The sequence below is a fragment of the Zophobas morio genome, unplaced genomic scaffold (assembly GCF_036711695.1).
Source record: "Zophobas morio isolate AGI-343-1 ecotype UQ-CSIRO unplaced genomic scaffold, CSIRO_AGI_Zmor_V1 ptg000002l, whole genome shotgun sequence".
Lineage (NCBI taxonomy): Eukaryota > Metazoa > Arthropoda > Insecta > Coleoptera > Tenebrionidae > Zophobas > Zophobas morio.
In genome coordinates, this window is record NW_026972107.1 from 27,121,501 (window position 1) to 27,140,208 (window position 18,708).

The window sequence follows — 18,708 nt, forward strand, 5'->3', positions numbered from 1 at the left end:
TTTTTGTGAAGCCAGCTGTACATACAAAATTTGACAACAATCAGTCCAATAGTTTCGCGGATAATCTGTCTAATAAACATCGACAGACAGACGGACAGACGGACAAACAAACAAACGGAAATGGGAGACCATTCTTTTCGTACTTTAGTGATCATGAAACGTCCTAAAAATATAAAATTGGCAGTTGCCCGATGGACTCGATTACTATATTTCCTTAGTTTACGCTCGGGAAGTAATATATGTATAATAGATGATTGGGTAATCGAGCACGTGCCTCATCTTAAATCCTGCAAAAAGTTTCAACGATCTGCTCCCTTTTGCAAGGAATATTTTCAAGAATTTAGAAAGAAGAAGAACGAAAATTTCGGAAGTGAGGAGAATGATAGTGGAAAAGAATCGCTTTTGAAGACATCTTCTAGAAAAGAAAATGTCTTTGTGTTAAGCAATAACATAAAAATATATTTATCTTGGTAAGTAACCAAACAATAGGCAAAAATTGTTTAAAATTGGTGACAATATTAATAAATGTTTATTTTTAAATATCTTTGAGAGTTGCTTACCGCATTTTAAATTTTAAATAGGTACAGGTCAGGTCCGGTCAGGTCAAATGGTGTTTGTTTTTCTAATTTAACAAATTCTACATTTTACTTTAATTACAAATAAAATTTTCACATAAATTTCAATTATTACTCTTCATCTTGACACTAGTTGCAAAATGAAAATCATAGTGCTTCAAAATTACAAAAAAAATTATAAAATTACAAATTGTGATTTAGTCAATTTTACATTTTAACGCTAAATGCACAAGAAACAACATAATAAAGTCAAAAAAATACACCCTTTCTTGGCTAAAAACCGAACTGTCCACATTCGTGATGACGTTTCCACTGAGTTCTTATTGAAGTTAAACGATTTAACCTATAATGAAATCTCGATGTTCTCGTGTGTCAGCAACATTGTTTTTATAATAGAGATTTTTGTCCACACTGAGGGTGGTTCATATTTCTTGGACTAAATATATAGAAGGCTTTTATTATGCGATGTTCATAAGTAATGCAAGGAGAACATCCACAATAACCGAAAATGTAACGATTAACGAGACGTATTTTGAAGCAACACGTCGAGCTAATAAGAGTTGCATTTTAGATTAGTTATTCTGGACTCGGAGTTGTGTTCGGATAGACTATATAACGACTACAACATGATAAGTTATTTATTCAAATTTTAAATCAACATTTTTTATACATCGCTTTTTCCATAAGTAATATTAAAACACAATATATACAACATTGGTTTTCGTATCAGTTGTTGATGCTTCTGTTGAAGACAGATTTGAAATTTCTACAGAAATATAAGATTTATTTGGTGCTGTTGTCTCTGATTGGCCCTTATTTCTTAAATTGTTGACTATTTTGCAATGGTGATTTTGATTTAATTGTAAGTAGGGTTTCAGAGAATTTGTGCTTCCGTGTCCAGTAATTTCAATTACTTCTTGACAACTTACACGAGCTTCTGAAAGGTGACTGATGGCTGTAGATCGATTTGAGTGGTTGGAAATCTTTACTTTTTTGGTATCATTGCCAATGGCAGACGTAGCTGATTTGGTCTATTCGGTGCATTTTTAAACCAAAAACTGTTGCTATTTTGATTCCAATTTTTATTAGTACAAAAAAACAAGCGACGTATTTTTATATGGAGTGTCCGTTTAGTACGCAGTTTTTTAAACAACCTTACAGGGCACAGATTTTCATTTTCTACGTTGGGAAACAACCATTTACTATCACCTTGTTGGTCACGTCCTTGTGTAGTTTTAGTGAATAGTGGATTATATTCTAATCGGCCTGTGGACGAACCATGATTGTTTATTTCGTCCCTAAAGAAATCAATTAGAAAAGACCACACTTCAGCACTCTGTCGGGCAAGCTCTACTGATGCAATATGTTAAAACTTTTTTTGTAATCCATTTGGGGTAATTTCATTTTCGCACTTCTTCATTGGTCAACGCAGTTGTACTTTTCTTCCGTTTTTCTAGGATGTTTTGAAGAATTTTGCGCTTTGCATCCATGGCTTTTCATGCCCTGTCAAATATGATACTTTTGAAAGGGTCTACGTTTCGTCCAAATTCTTCATAATGCACTGACCAGCAAAAAATCGGCCACCCTGAAAATATGCATAGCGCTGACTACGACCATCCTCGATCAGAGCGACAATTTGAGAGACGTCTGTAAGAAGTTATTTAACGGCATTGTTTTGGCGTGAAAACATTTATTAACTGCCAAACTTATAATACAATATACAAATGATGAAAAACACTGTTTACCGTATATTCCAATTGGATGTGTTTTGCCGTTAAGTTCCAAACTGTTTTGACTACAGCTTCTTTATAGTCAGTCCCATCTAATTTACGTATGTTAAATGCCCAGTCTTCGAAAATTTTGCAAATATTTTCATCGTTTTTATCATTGTTTAAAACGGAACTTCGTTCGGCTCAAAACTGTTCGAACTGACGAACTACATATTTTTCTGTTTTCACAGTATTGGCTCGCTTATTTGAAGAGCTCGCTTGTTCAATTTCTTGCTTAGAATTCTTGCCGAATCGATTCATTTTCTTTACACACAGAACTTGTTGAAAAGTTTTCAAAATTTCAATTTGTCAACAACGAATATCCTAGGCAACAGTAAAAGGCCTACTAAAAATTTGTGAAATTATAGACATACTGAAAATTGCTAAGTAGGTAAGTATTTTCGAGAAACACCGCATGGTGACGACGATTCACGCTACAATCCATCGTGTAGAAGTTGTATAGAGTAAGTTTAAGTTTAGGTTTTATTTAAATGTAGTCCATTCACTTTACAATAGTCGTGAACTAAATTTTTCCGATACCACTCCATACAAGTATGCTTGTATCATCCGCGTAGCTTACCATTTTACCATATTTACCACATGCAAGAGATAACTCATTGCTAAACATAATAAATAAAATAGGTTCTAATAGTGACCTTTGAGGAAATTAACACATTTTAATTAATCATAGGGTAACCAATGTTCACTCAGACAAAGTTCGTCCCCATCTTCTTCTGTTAAGTGAATATTCAAAGATACTTATTTGCCCAATGGTCCTTGAATATTTAAATGCAACACTTTTAAAGCATTAGTACTATCCCTTTTGTCGATTCTCTTCGTTGCCAGTACTATGTCTCTGAAGCACTGACACGATGTTCCTGAAAATTTTCAGCTTTTTCCTTTTCTTCAGTTTGAAAGAATTTTCTGACAGGTGCTCCGTTTAGCCAAAACTCATTACTCAACAAGAGGTCTATTACTTCAACCTGAACAGTAATATTCTAGGAACTCTAAAAATTTGGAAATCTCGAGGTAAGTTTACTAATGTGGATCGCATTAGAAGTTCTAGTTTTTATATATGAAGCTTTTTAATAACGTACTCCCTATCCGATTCCATTAAAACCGAAGGATCTATACGTGTGACGTGAACATGAGTCTTCTTTTTATCTCTTTTAGCAGCAAAAAATGCATTTTCATCCATTGCGGTGCCAATTAGTAATTGATTGCCCTTAACTTTATGAACATTTTCGATAGGTTTGTGTAAGCCCTTATTATTTATTTTTGCAAGTAGACCTTTCTTGTTATCATTAGATGTTACATACTTTACACTCACTCCCTTCTGGCGTCGTCGCTTTTTTTGAGTTTGCCACTCACCATCATCGACATAACTTGAATCGCTCGATTACATAGCAAATGTTTTAACCTTACTATGACCTGCTGTGATAAGTTTATCACCCACTTTTTCAACTTGTTGTTTTTAACAACCATTTTATTTTGGGAATTCTCCTCGTTACGGACATTCAAACCCAGAGAAGATACAAACGGTGAAAAAATATTTGACTCACTTAACGCTGATTTATTTTTTATGAGTAATTCTATGAGATCAATGCTGCTCTCCTTCAAAATTTCAACCTGCCTTCTTAACATTTCTATCTCTTCAATCAAGGGCTTAAGTTTAGATTCAAGGGCCTTATTTATGATTATGGAGAAGGTTCCATACTCCATACTAAGAACAGTCGTCTCTGCAGATCCAGAGAGTTCTTATTGCAACATTGCACTTATTGTAGTTCACTATTCACAACTTCCAAGTTTAAACGCTCCAAACACTTTTTGGGCCTTTCGCGGCTTTGATTTTACATTGTAAACACACGAGACTCAACATACGTCTTACCAGTTCCGAAACATAACCCAAAGTTACTTCCTAGTCAACGAAAGTGGCCCCATTGTTTTGTGCCCAATTTTTAAAAACTTTTATTTCATTTTGGTATCTGTCCGCAGACTTCATTGGAATTAGTTTCTCTCTTGCTGCTTTTACATCCAGGGTGTTACTGAAAGGAACGTACAACAAAATTGACAGTTCTTCGCCAAGTCTAAGAAGTCCGAAAAACTTATTTTGTGTTATCTAAATTATAAGGAGAAAATTAACTCTTATTCAACCTTTTTAGACGCTACTGAAGGATAAATAGGTAAAATTAATTTATTTTAGTAAATCCTAGCAACTGTAACAATAATAAAAAAATAAGACACCGTTTTGTTGCTATAGAAACGAAAGATGACCTTTTTATCAGACGTGTACAACGAATTTGGACGTAAAATTTAATAATTTTTATCGCTAAAAGGAGAACAGTTTTACCTATTTTTTTTTTTTTACTTTTAGCAGCCATATTTCGAGACCAGTTGCCGATTTTATTTTCTACGTACCTTTCAATAACACGCTGTATTTATGTAAGTCAATTTTTTCTGACACTATGTTTTTATTGTAGCGGTCTTATTTTGGGATAAAATAAAACGTGTTACGATGCATCTATGCGATGCACGTAAAGTTATCAGGTTTTACATTACTCGGTAATTTTAAATGTTCCCTCGTAATGTAAAAGCCCTTGTATCGTAAATTACTGTACCAAAACTTTAACCAAGCACCGGTATTTCAGTAGCGAAATTTTTTTGAAAAGCGCATACCGTGGATTAAACTACTTTTATACTCTTGCTTTGTTTACATTTTGCTCGACCAAAAGTGTTGTTTTTTTAAATGAGCCGAATGAAAAATTATAAAAAATGTCAAATATTTATTCTTCTAGCGACAGTGAGTCAAACGATGAACAAATTTATTAATTCTGTCATATATGCTTTATAAAAAATCTAAAACTTTACAATTTTCAAATAACGATATTTCAGTTTTTCCAAACGAAACATCCTGTATTTTAGTATTGTATCTTACTCTACTTTTTGTCCTCATTCTTCTGATATGCCGATGTATCTCTTAAAAAGTACTATCAGTCACTATTAACTTTAAATATAGAAAAATACTCAACAAATTAGATGCAGTAATGAAATATAAGATGTTTTATTAAACTGAAATATCAATATCTGAAAATTGTAATAATTAAAATATTTTTATAACACTCTATAAGAAAATTGGAATAACGTGACAACGTCGCATCGTAATTTCAAAAATAAACAAAATTTCAAACGATCAGCTCCTGTCATTTTCAAAACCATCATTGTAAATCACCCTTTATTGTCATTCTGACAAACGTTTGTAAATAAATTTCAAATATTGGCAATTTGAAATTATTTTGTTAAAATGCCAGCAGCATTTCGTATTGATAAAGCGAGAATTATGTCTTCGCGAAATTGGTATGTCATATGGACAAATTTCGGCTTAGTTAGGTATTGCAAAGGCTACCAGTATACTCAATTGTTGGCAAGTGGACAGCGACTGGGCAAGGGAAGGTTAGGTGTTCATAAAGCCACACTTACAATTTAATGTCAATGTAATATGAAGTCGTTTGAAATATTTTGTCCGGAATAGTAAATCCTAAGAAGACGTCAATTAAAATATGTAAAAATATATAGGGTGTTTCATTTAAAAAACAAAGTGTGTGTTACGTGACGTCTCTGCATAGTTAAAACTAATTTCGGAGTATAATTCTCAAAAAACTTTACAACTTTGGTCTTTTTTCTATTTCTAATAATTAATGAGATATCAAGCAACACGAGCTTAGTGGCTCACTCTGTATGTTTCGGGATTCATACTTTTAGTAAAAATAACATCAGTAACACTCATATTTCTCGCACGGGCAGTTTTTGAACTATGATTGGGAATTTTTGAGTTATTCACAAGATTACTGTGAGCGATAAATAAAGTGAATGAAACAACAGTTGTCACACTATAATAAACTGAAGATTACAAAAGCTTCAACTGCTTCTTCATTATTTCGAAAATTTACTTCCTTTCGTTATTGTTTTCCATAAAAATCTCTTATTTTTAAATCGAAATATTATTATTATTTTTATTAGATATTTCTGGTCCAGTATTTGTGGATTGAGAAATTGTGAACCGTATTTTTTGCGGTTGCTTCACTTTTCTTTTGTATTTTTGCCTGTTCGAAGAACAATATATTTAAAGATATTTAAACCGCATGTTAATCAAAAATAATGGGCTTAATTAAATAACCAAGAAATTTAACCATCAAATATTCTTAACCTTACAGTGAAATACGCTTAATCTAACCATTTTTTGGTCAAATATCATTTTTTGATTTATCCAATAATCAAAATACCTGAGCTTACATAAAACTTAAGTAAATGATTTAAAAACGACATTAGAGTGTTTCAAAATAAAGCTATTATGAATCATTACTAGAGACGGGAAAAAGCGTATTTGCGTATTCTAAACTATTGAGCATATCGACTCGAAACTTGTAGTTGTATGTAGCGGCATATCGCATATACTACTGCATATCTTTGGTTTTTACTGCATATAAAAGCATACTATGTATTATTTCCATTTTTGCTATTATTTTCATTGCTAAAAAAGTGTTCGCTGACCTGATTTTGAGCTGACGTCATTAATTTTTTGGATACAGTATTTGGTTACAGGTACGATCTTGCATACCGCTACAGTTTACATACTACGAAAGATCCGCTACAGTTTACATGTAGGGATTTAAAAGATTCTCTCCCTCTACTGCAATTTACATTCGCCGATAATTTTACCAAATCTGCGTGTAATAGTTATTTATGTACCAAGTCAGTAAAGTGATTCTTTATCGAACGAGTCTGAGATTATGAGCCGAGCGAGCGAAGCGAGCGAGGCGAGTAACAGGCGAGTTCGATAAAGATCCTTTACTGACGTGGTGCATACAAATTTTTATCGCCAACCTTAAAAATTTATAATTAAAAATAATGGAAATGTTATGACTTATCACATTTTATTATGACAGTAAACGTATAATAACAATGAGTCAAAAGATATCTACTTATTACTTGTTATATTAAATGTAAATGTACAACCTGACGGATTATAAAAATTGAGTCCTGAAGTCGAAGGAGTTTGAAGTGAAAATGTTTGAGGATTAGCCGTGCTAATAATTTCATTAGGTGAATCTTGAGTAAAATTATCATTGATAACAAATATGTTGTCAGTTTGACTTTCACCTAAAATTGTCTCTGCGATTTTCTTTTTATTGAGCACAGATTCCTCAACATAGGACTCTGCAATCGTATCAGAACTTTTCTCGTTGGAACCGTGACAGTGACAGACAGAATGTCATACAGTCATGGTTATGTTGACAATTATGAGCGGCAGGTAAAGTGCTTGATTTTTACAGTAAAATAAAGTGTTTGTTTACTTCCAAAAATCGCTATGGTAATGCATGTCTCTATTGCCGGTTGGCGATAATAGTTATTTATGTACCAAGGGCACAAAGAAGATGTTTATATTCGAGGGCCTCTGGACCGAGATTTTGTAAGTTGCCCGAGATTTATAATATAATATAATATAATATAATTTATTTGTGTTAGGAATACATAGTATTTTACACACGTCAAAATGATAACATATAAACATCAAGTTGTGCCCGTGGTGCATACAAACTTTTATTTTTCACGAGAAAATCTAAAAAAAAGACTAATTTATATAATTAATTCGTAAAAAAAAAATTTACGTGGCGTTGATTTTGTTGTCAAGGAGATTCTATGTTTATTGCAAACACGGGGTCTATTCACGGTGTCAACACGTATATTTTCGACCGCGGAAATGAATGAGGAAAATTGTGAAATTCCAGAAAACATTGTGAAGAAAGCGCAAAAAGCCAATGAAAATGTGTTACCTGGAACATCAGGATTCATATATGAAAAAGAATACAAAATTTTCCTTAATTGGAAGATTAAGAAGTGGCTTACTTCCAAGAATTGGTGAGTTATTCTGTTTATAAAATAATTATTTAACTGTGTTCTTCATTTTTAGTCAGAAAAATATTCACCCAGTTCCTTATGGTGAAAATACTCGATGGTCAAGACAACTTTAAGAGTAAACGACAACATAGACATTTCTAATTATCATCGTTTGACATATTTCTATAAAAAACCCGAAAGGTTATGTGGCAAAAAAATCCCGAGTTTTGACTGGCGAACAAGTCATGCAATTTCTAAAAGATGCTTCCGACAACAGATATTTACTTCAGAAGGTAAACTAAGTTATTTTTTGATGATTGTAATTAATTTAAATACGAATGTTTTATGCTGTAAAGGTAGTTGGAGGATAAGTGAACACAATTCAAGATTTTTATATAATACGTTATTCGGTGCTAGCAGAATGGAAGCAGTGGCAGAAATAATTCCAATAGAGGCACCTCCGAAAAGTTTAAGTTTACCTGAATAGTTTGGTATGAATAGCAAGTTTGTAAATTGTAATTTGTATCTTCGTTATTAAATAAATTGTCAAAAAATAAATAAGTAGTTAAAAATAAACAATTTTTTTTTTTAATTTTTGTTTAATTCGGTTTAGCAAAATAGGGCATAATGAGAGAGCGTAATAACTCTTTATGCCCGCTCATTGTGCCCCGGATATAAAATGCCGCTTTACGTTTATCAAATCATGAATATAAAACAATCATTATATACGAGTGAAAAATAAAAAATATTACCTAAATTTTATTAGGGTTAAATAAGTAAACTTATATTTCATTCCTTTGTTGTTTTTTGTACATCTACCCTTCAGTGCACCATAAATTAGTGCTAATATTATTATAAAAGTAATAATATAATTATTTTTTTCACTTTTTCTAATGTTAAAATCGTTGCATAAGCATATTTTTAAATTTCTTAATGCAGGTGCTACCTGCTTGCCTACCGCTGCAATTTTCAGTAGTAATACTCCGAGTGCATGTCAAATTGTCAACAATTTTAATTTTCTCGAGTGCACGAATGCGCACGAAAGAAAATTAGGAGACAATTTGATTTGCACGAGCGGATATTTTTCAGACTATTTCCTGAAAAAAATTGTACATTTATCGTTCTATTCCAATAAAATTAAAAGATTAACGTAATTTACGTAAAAATGATGAAAAATCGAATATTTTATGGATGTGTATCTACCCAAATTTTTGCATAACAACGTACGTAAACAGTAAAAAGTAAAAATGCATTCCGGTCAGTTTAGCCGAAACTGCTAGAGAAAAATCGATGTAGAAATAAATAGCTTTAGTCCAGTTAACACTAAAAAATCAAAAGAATCTGCATGGAAGCAATTTCAACATTTTTTTTTATGGTAAGAGGGTATGTTTTTGAAAGAAATATATCTGCATCGGAACTCGCTCTGACATTAAACGATTTTGCCTTTAATATGAGACCACGTGATGGTGCAGAATATACGGAAAGCGTAATCAAGACTATGGAACATTGTCGCAAAAGGTCTGCAGAGTAATCGAAAAAATGCGGGGGTCGCCGTGTGTACAAGGCAGAGCGTTAGAAAACAAAAGAGTCTTTAACTGTACATGTAAAAAAGGATGCTTATATTATGATTTATAAAAGATTTCGTGTCATATTTGAAAACAACACTTGTACGATTATCATATACACGTTAAAGAAATCATAGTTCCTCTAGAAAAATGTTTGCAGTCCAGAAAAGCATAAGCACGCCAATTCTAGATTTATTGTTCAAAATCTTTATAAAATGATCTAGTGTAGTTCCAAGAAGTCATCTTTACAATACAGTAACTTTTTCATAATTCAAATAAAAAAAAATAAAAATAAAAAAATCGTAACAAAATTTTTCACGTTACTTTTGCTTCGAGAAAATGTTAAAATTTTGACACTCATTTTAATTTTGAATAGGAAAGAATTCGCTAAAACAGAGAAAGAAAACCATCAATGACAATTATTTCTTTACCAAAAGTAGTGATGTCCCAGACCCAGAACATTTATTGTTTTAAAAAAGGTTGAGGAAAACACACTGAATTCTTTTCAGTATTAACACCCTTCTTTTTGCTCATATCTACAGATACACATAATAATTTTTTCACAGCTCGTGCCAGGAAAGGGTCTTCCCTGCTTAGTATATAATTACTATTATCAGGTTGTCGTTAAGGTAATTATACTTTCTTACTTTATTTTTCAATTTATCCGTCCCGAAAGTTTCTGCTTACATCAATCAATTTGATGTAAGCAGAATCAATTCGATTGACATTTTTGGGTCAAACATTATGAATTACGATAATGAGTAAAGTCGATGAACCTTATCTCAGAAATAAGTACATTAATTTTAACCAGTACCGGAAGTCCGAAAAAGGTACCACTTTTTTATATATCAGTTTTCCTAAAAGTCCAGTCGACTTTACAGTTTTCCCACCCATAGGTACTAGTATATTCATGAGCCGCCTATGTTCACCTCAAATAATAAAAACCGTCGTCTTCGTTGATTCACTATTAAAGTCTCTCCAATTGGTTACAATCGTCCGACTTGTCAAAAGGGAAAATATCAAAAGATGTCACTCCCTTCGGGAGTTACAGGAACCTGTAATTAATCCGTTTTGTCACGCGCCAAAACAGTTTGTGCTTGAATTGATATTATCAAAATGTCTAGAACATATTGCTCTGTGCCTGCTTTTAGGGTAATCAAGGATCCTAGAGACCACAAAATAATGCACAGATTCCCTTCAAACACTGTGAACAAACGGTTATGGTGCAAAAAGGTTTTCAATGCTACAAGTAGGTACCCCCACATGAATCTTTTACCTAAGGGAATGTATAGCCATTAAAACCATTTCAGGTGATAATACTGCAAACAAGTTATACATTTGTGGTAAACACTTTGAGAAAAGTTGTTATTATACAAATAAGACTTAAACCCGGCTCTGTTCCTATTTTGTTCCTCCATGGTTCCAAGTCACCGCTACCTGTTCCTATTTCTTCAAGCTCCCCAGCAAGTACTAAACGTGATCCAGAATGCAGCTTCATAATTCCTGAGACACATTCCGATAACAATGTAAACACCTCAAAGAAAGCTTTCCTACTGCATATTCCTTTGAAGATCATCCACGCCCATGGCGTTGTGACTTTGGCACTGGTACCGAAATTTTGCCTCTTTTTCAAGTAAAAACCGAAACACATGATGTCAAATTGTGTCAAAAAGTCAGACCACGACAGACATTTAGCCGACATTACAAATTCCTTTCCCTCCCGACGTATGCGCCCCCACATGTCACATTTAAGGGATTGGAGAGACTTTAATAGTGAATCAACGAATACGACGATAAAAACACTACAATAATAAAAAATTTGTCGAAAGTCATTTCGACAGTACTTCCCTCGCTCCTGAAGTGCAATGAAACATATCCTGCATTTTCGAGTTGAGTTTTTTCTTTACGCAATTTTTTTATGACGTCATCAACATTTTTGCTAGGACACGTATATCAACTTGGATTGGTACAATGTATTATTAAAAATAACAGTATTGTATTCCAAAAATTTTCTGGGAAAATTCATTCATTAATTTTTTTTGAGCCACCTATTTAAGCAAATCTAAAAAATCCATGAATGCAGTGATAAATCACAAGTAAAAACTCATCATACATATTTTGCACATTTTGAGTAGAATTTATTAGGCAAAATTTTGAGATGACGTCATCAATTTTTTGGGGGAATAAATGTATTTTGATTATCAATTTACCATGCTTACAATAACTTTAGAACGTCTAGAAGATTTAAAAAAATAATCAAAATATTAATGGAATGACAAAACAGCAAAAATCACAGCATATTTTAGACATTTTAGATAGGATTTATTCAACAGAATTTTGAGCTGACGTCATCAATTTTTCGGAGGGTATAGGCAAATTTATTTTGTTTAAAAAATTATCATGCTTTAAAACATATGCAAGATTTTAAAGCACTCGATTTTGCAGATTTAAAATTAAATTGCAAAATGTTGTTTTATAATTTTGATTTTTTTTTTCCAAAAAATCTGGACGTTTCGGATAAAAACTCAATACGGCATAATAAACTATATGTGTAGGACTATGTTATTTTATACACTTTAAAACTCATTTACTATGTGCAATTTTGAAGTGACGTATCATATTATTGGTGGGGATGATTAGACAAATTTTGGTTACCATCTACATGATGTTCCTAATATAAATACAAAATTTGACAACAATCGGTCCAGTACTTTTGGAGATTATCTATCTAATAAAAATCCGGGACGGCAGACAGATGGACAGACGAACAGACAGGCAGACGGAAACGAGAGATCTATTTCTTCGTACTGTAGGGATCATGAAAGGTCGAGAAAACGTAAAAGTAGAGAGTCGGTAGAAAAAACTGTTATGTCTATAGAAACACAGAAAATGCGCTGTCCCTATGGGGGATTGTGTATCTTAACGTAATAGACAAATTAGCGAAATAGCGTTCCGTACAACGTATTTCACGTTAAGCTACAAAATCGCCTATAGACACACTGCATTTTCTATGTTTCTTTAGATATAACAGTTTTTTCTACGTTTTGCGTGCTGTACGTTCTACGGAATGTGGTTTCGCTAATTGCCTATTATACGTTGTACGGAAAGTAATTTCGCTAATTGTCAAATTGCCTAATACTTCCTTCGCTTACGCTCGGGAAGTAAAAAGGTATTATAACACCCGTTTTGACACTGACAACCATTTTTATGTCAAGTGTATGTTATTAATCGTCATCTCTTTAAAATTTGTTTTACACAGATTTCTAATTTATAGACGAAATGTGGTGAATCGGCTTTATTTTCAAATCTTGAATACATCGATATGGTTTTAGCCTATGGTGAGGCTCGAGGAAACGGCGCTCACGCCCAAAAAACTTTTTCAGAACACTTCCCAAATCGTCATCCACCAAATGTGCGTACTTTTAAAAATTTTGTACAGCATCTTCGAAAGTAAGGATCTTTTAAAGCTGCAGCTCTTGATCGGGGTAGGTTACGTGGTAACAGAGTTGATAATATTGAAGAGTTTGTTTTGGGAAGTGTCGAAGCTTGACCAGGCACTAGCACGCGAAGATTGTGGTGTACGGAGTATCGGAGAGTAGTATTAGGAGGATACTCAAAGAACAGCTGTACCCCTTTGACGACCAGAAAGTTCAGTTATTGAAACCAACAGACTTACCAAAGGCAAAGCTTGTGTGAGTGGGTTAATAAAAAAATAAACGAACAAACAAATTTTGTATCTCTTAAATCATGAACTGATGAGGCCGGATTCACGAGGGAAGGTGTAATCAACATGCGGAACACCCACATTTGGGCCTATGAAAATCCGTACGCCATTAGGGAGCAGAACTTTCTCTTTCTCTCTAAATGTTTGTCATGTTGACATGATTAGAAAAATACCCTTATCCTAGTATCTGTTTTTGACCATAACTTATTAACCATAATAAATATTATTAGTATCAATGGGGGACTGAAAATCCATGGACGGGTAACTTTAATTGTAAAACTTTAACAATTTTTAATTTGACAACTAAAAAACTCCTGACAAAACCATGTTACAAAAAGTTGTTGATTTTGATGAGCTCTACAACTGATTAGAATTTAGCCACTTATTTCTGAGATACCTGTATATTAGATAACAGCATGATACTGAGACAAGTTTTTTTTTTTATAGTTGTCTTATGTAGAAGGGAGAATCCTAGCTAGTTATACAAATTATTCCTTATCATTAGAATAAAACTATATTTTTCACTTTGACAGCGTCGTTTTGAAATATATCAAATTCAAATGTAATTGCACGTTATTATCGAAGACAAAGATTAATATTTGATGTAAGCACAAAATCAACAAAATCGATATAATTGCAGACTGCATGTTTCACGGTTGTTCTGCACTCGTAACTGCCAAGTGTCTGTAAAAATAAAAGTTGCCATAATAAATTCTCCCGGCGCATCCACCATTTTTAGTAGACTCGTCTATAACAACCCCGTTATTTGTTTAGCAAACGCCGATTTAAAAATAGTTATAGCAGAAAACGTGACTGGATTAATGATGCAGATTTGTCAATGATCTGTAGACTTCTCTAAACTATGACCTATATAGAAATAAATCGATATGATACGCGCGTCAGACACCGTTGTCTAAAAATACCATCAAACGGTTTTGATACGGTAAACGCAACCCATAACCATTAAAGACGACCACTGTTCTTAAAATAAATTAGATTGGGATTAATAACAGAACCCTTTCGTCAAACTACTTTTTCGCTTTTTTTCCTCACATAAGTGTAATTGATAAAAATCATATCCGTCCTGAGTATATGAATGAAACGGAATGCGGATGTGGGATATAATTTGATTCATATTATTCGTTTTTGATTGGAGTTACATGTTCTCGGGCAATATCAGCATAATCTTGAATGAAATTATCACTCCCTTTTTTTATCAGCCGGTTGTTATCGGATTGTTGCTCGTCAACATGTAGTTCCAAGTGTTTAACATCGCATAATCAAAAAATGTCGTGTGAAAAAGCTAAAATAACGTTCGGGAATTGTCTACGGCCCAGCAACGGTATCCAAGATCCAGCATATCGTATTGATCCGTATTTTCTCTATCTCTATCTCTTCTTTCACCTACATTTTACATCATGTCTATTTCGTCCGTTCATTCACGAATCTCGCCACAACATGGTTGCGACTGTCAGATTGGCACCATTAAGTCAGACAATACTCATCATGACAAACAGGCGTAAAAAACCTAACAAAACTCTTCCCTAACTTTACCCAACTTACTTTTTCGTTGTTGCTTTTGAGTAATGGTGGTTCTGTCCTCTTAGCTAATCGATGTGTAACACTCTATCACAGACATTTTCACTAGTCGCGACGCGTTTTGCGGAATTAACAGACAACAACCCCGATTGTAATACATCCTCAACGTATTTCCAAGCCCGACTAACTGTGGAGGCGGTTTTGACGTCACAGACATGCGCCGCGACGCCATCGACGACGTCGAGACGCATACATTTTTAAAGAGGTAATTAAATATTCGTCTAATCTATCTTGCTTCAATCAAACTCATTAACGGTCGCTTTAGATCCACGAAAAATCGCGTCGTCGAACGATTGACGTTTTTCGCTTATTTTAAATATGCCATCGGTTGAATTACCGAGACGATTTCTTGCATCGTTTTAAATCGTCCATCCGCGCCGAAGATTCGCCGATTTTGGGCTAGAATTGGTGCTGTTGCACTTGAAACTGCATGCGTGCATCGTCAGCCGTTACCCCGGTAACCCATTGAAGTCCTCTGACGTCAGCCTCCATTCGGGGAAATCATTTGCCGTTGCCGCAGAAGTGGTGGTGACGCCGATGACTCTGCCGCTTTCCCATTGGTCTAAATTCGACTACGTCATTCTGCCCACGTCCACGTTACAATCAGGTCGATATTATTCATCCCGATAGAGCGTTATCTTTCAGGATTTTCTCATTCCTCATTAACGGATTTATCACAGTCGCACCCCCTTACTGTCGTGATTTATTTATTTTATGTCTACGATCGATTCCAAGGAATCAAGTACAATTTCAGTCTGGACTTCTGGTCCAGTAGAGACGAAAACAAAATTTTCGCCGTTTATGACGCTCTAGTATTCAGACATTTCTTTTATAGGCAATAAAGACAATTTTACTCCGAACCACGACAAAAGCTAAATCTACTGATTTCGAAACGGTGGGTTTCGTTCGTGTAGGTGGTGGAAGATAGATTTGCACTCGCTTGAATGGAGCTTCTGTGCAAAAATAAAACAGAAACTAGAAAATCTGGAAAAGATTTATGAGTTCGTTTATAACATTTTAGACCGAAATCTGGTCCAGGGGCAAGTTAAGAATGCATACAAAGCGATCATATCTGGAACGTTAGTAACAGGGTAACAGCAAGGATAATGGATATGGTGAGGAGAAATGAAGCAATTACGGTGTGGCCGCTAATTTTTACGGAACTCGATACACATTATCTCAATTTCTGTGTTAATTGTATTACATGCATTCTTATCGTTTTACTTTCGTAAACACACAGTTTTTACTTCCTGAGCGTAAGCAGCTAAGAAAGTATTGTAATTGTAACCCATTAGACAACTGGCTACTTTTATATTTTCTCGATATTTCATGACCACTGGAGTACTACAAAATAGCTCTCCCCCCCCCCTCTCTCTCTCTTAGACAGATAATCTCCGAAACTACTGAACCGATTGTTGTCAAATTTTATATGTGCACTAGGAGTATCGTTAAATGGTAAAACGCTAACAAAAATGTGTATAATCATCCCCACCAACAAAAGAAGGACATCATCTCCGTCATATCCAAAATTCACATTAGTAAATGTTATTTAAATTTTATAAAAGAAGATACTCCTGCACATGTGGTTTATGAATCCGTGTTGAGTTTTTGCCCTAGTCATCCAGATTTTTGTAAAAAAATCAAAACTTATATATTACATTATTATTATATTATTATTACATTATTTAACAACATTTTGAAATTTAACTTTGGAACTGCAAAACCGAATTCTCTGAAATGTTGCAAACGTTTTATAAATCGTTAATAAAAATTTTTTATCCCTTCCAAAAAAGTAATGATGTCATTTCACAATTTTGCCAAAATAAATGTTCCTTAAATTTTATATAATTACATTGTCCTACATATGTGATTTAAGGATCCGTTTCCAGTTTTTACAATAGACGTCCAGACTTTTGGAAAAAAATTCAAATTTAACTTTGAAACTGCAAAACCGAATGTTTTGAAATCTTGCAAACGTTTTAAAGTTATAGGGAGCATGATAAATTGTTAATCAAAATTGATTTGTTTGTGGCCGTCCCAAAAAATGATGACATCATCTTACAATTCTGCGAAATAAATGTTGTTTTTACTTTTTTTTTAAATAACCTACTCTTGCATGTGTGATTTGTGAATCAGTCTTAAATTTGTAACGGTTAAGAATTAATTGGTACGTCATTTAAATATATTGAAGGGTAATGTATTCATACGACATAGGCTATTGAGAAAGTTTGTTTCGACTGTGATTGGTTTGTTTAGAAAAACCTAAAAGAATTTTTCATTACTTCAAGTTTTGGGAAATAGATTTTGAAGAATCTATGTGTTTCAATGTACACTTTGTGTTGGATAATATTTGTTGGATAACATGTGGGAAATAGGTGCACGCTGAAATCGACGAATCGGATTGTGAGAGGTTCTTCAAAATTGCGAGTTTTTGTATGCGCCTTGAAGGGATTTTCGCTACATAGAAGTTTTCGCTATTTGAAGCCTCAATACACAGTGAGATGTATACATTTCAATTACACCATGTATTCATTCTTTTGGAGCGAAAATCAATAAATTTGTAATTCGTGAGTGTATGACAAATCCTTGTGAGTCAATCGCCTAAACATGCAGTGATGCAGATATTGGAACTTTCAGGCTTTTTATTTTGGAGTTACCGGGTTTTATTCCTTTGGTCTAGTGAGAGTCGAAGTTTTTGGATTTGTTTGGATCTACTTGGAAAATATATATTTGGGATGTTGAGAGTATGGTGGATCTCGATTTATGTTATTAAATTCTTAATTATTCTCAAAATTGATTGAAGAGGGTATCAATTTGGTTTCGACAACTCTTCACCACCTAAGTACTTTCGCGATATTGGAAACGCGATTGCCACTCAAGCAAGGATTTAATTGCTAATGCATTTCTTTTTTTAGGAATTTCATTAGAATTTGAGTTGGCGTATATCAGAGATTTAATAGACTATTTAGTTTTGACAGCAATTTAAATATCGTGAAAAAGATAAAAAATATTTGCTGCGTACTCGTTGCAAACTCGTCAATCATTGTTGAAAGAACAAAACTGCTGTTCTAGTCCTACCTGTGGAAACGACACGAAGATATTTCATATTCTTATAGATTGAATGGTTTTGACCTCTTAAAAATTATTCAATCTTAAGTTTGTTTGTTTTTTTATACCATAACTTTTATTGTACGAGAGAATAGACATTTATAAGCTTGGTTTGAATATTTATTATGTTCCTGTTGCTTGGAAGATAGGTGATTATTAAAACATTTCGAACTTTGGTTTTGGGTCCTTCTGGCTATTAACTGGTCTAAATTTGGAGAATTTTCTCAAAAGGTCGTGGCGCCTTGGGATTAGTGTGTATAAAATAAATTTTAAAGAAAAAACCCACCCCACTCTCCTGAAGAGCTAGCACACTAGTTATTCATAACATCAGCAGGTAAGGAACTAATAATTACTTTTGGTAAGCAAAAAAACAGTTTAACGTTATGACATGCAGATTTTTGAAAACTAATTCAAATTGTGTAAAAACATTTTGCACACACATGCAAGAGCATGTTCCTGTATATGTGATTTAA

The 18,708-nt window shown here is 33.6% G+C and overlaps 1 protein-coding gene across 2 annotated transcripts in view; it reads right to left on the reverse strand.

Moving 5' to 3' along the window:
- The window catches only part of Fid (fire dancer), a 61,883-nt gene extending 46,650 nt beyond the window's left edge, over nucleotides 1-15,233 (reverse strand). For both annotated transcript variants that reach the window (XM_064060031.1, XM_064060023.1), the window contains exon 1: nucleotides 15,092-15,233. The gene's annotated coding sequence lies outside the window, so the exon portion shown is untranslated. The remainder of the gene's footprint in view (nucleotides 1-15,091) is intronic.
- Nucleotides 15,234-18,708: the final 3,475 nt, after the last annotated feature.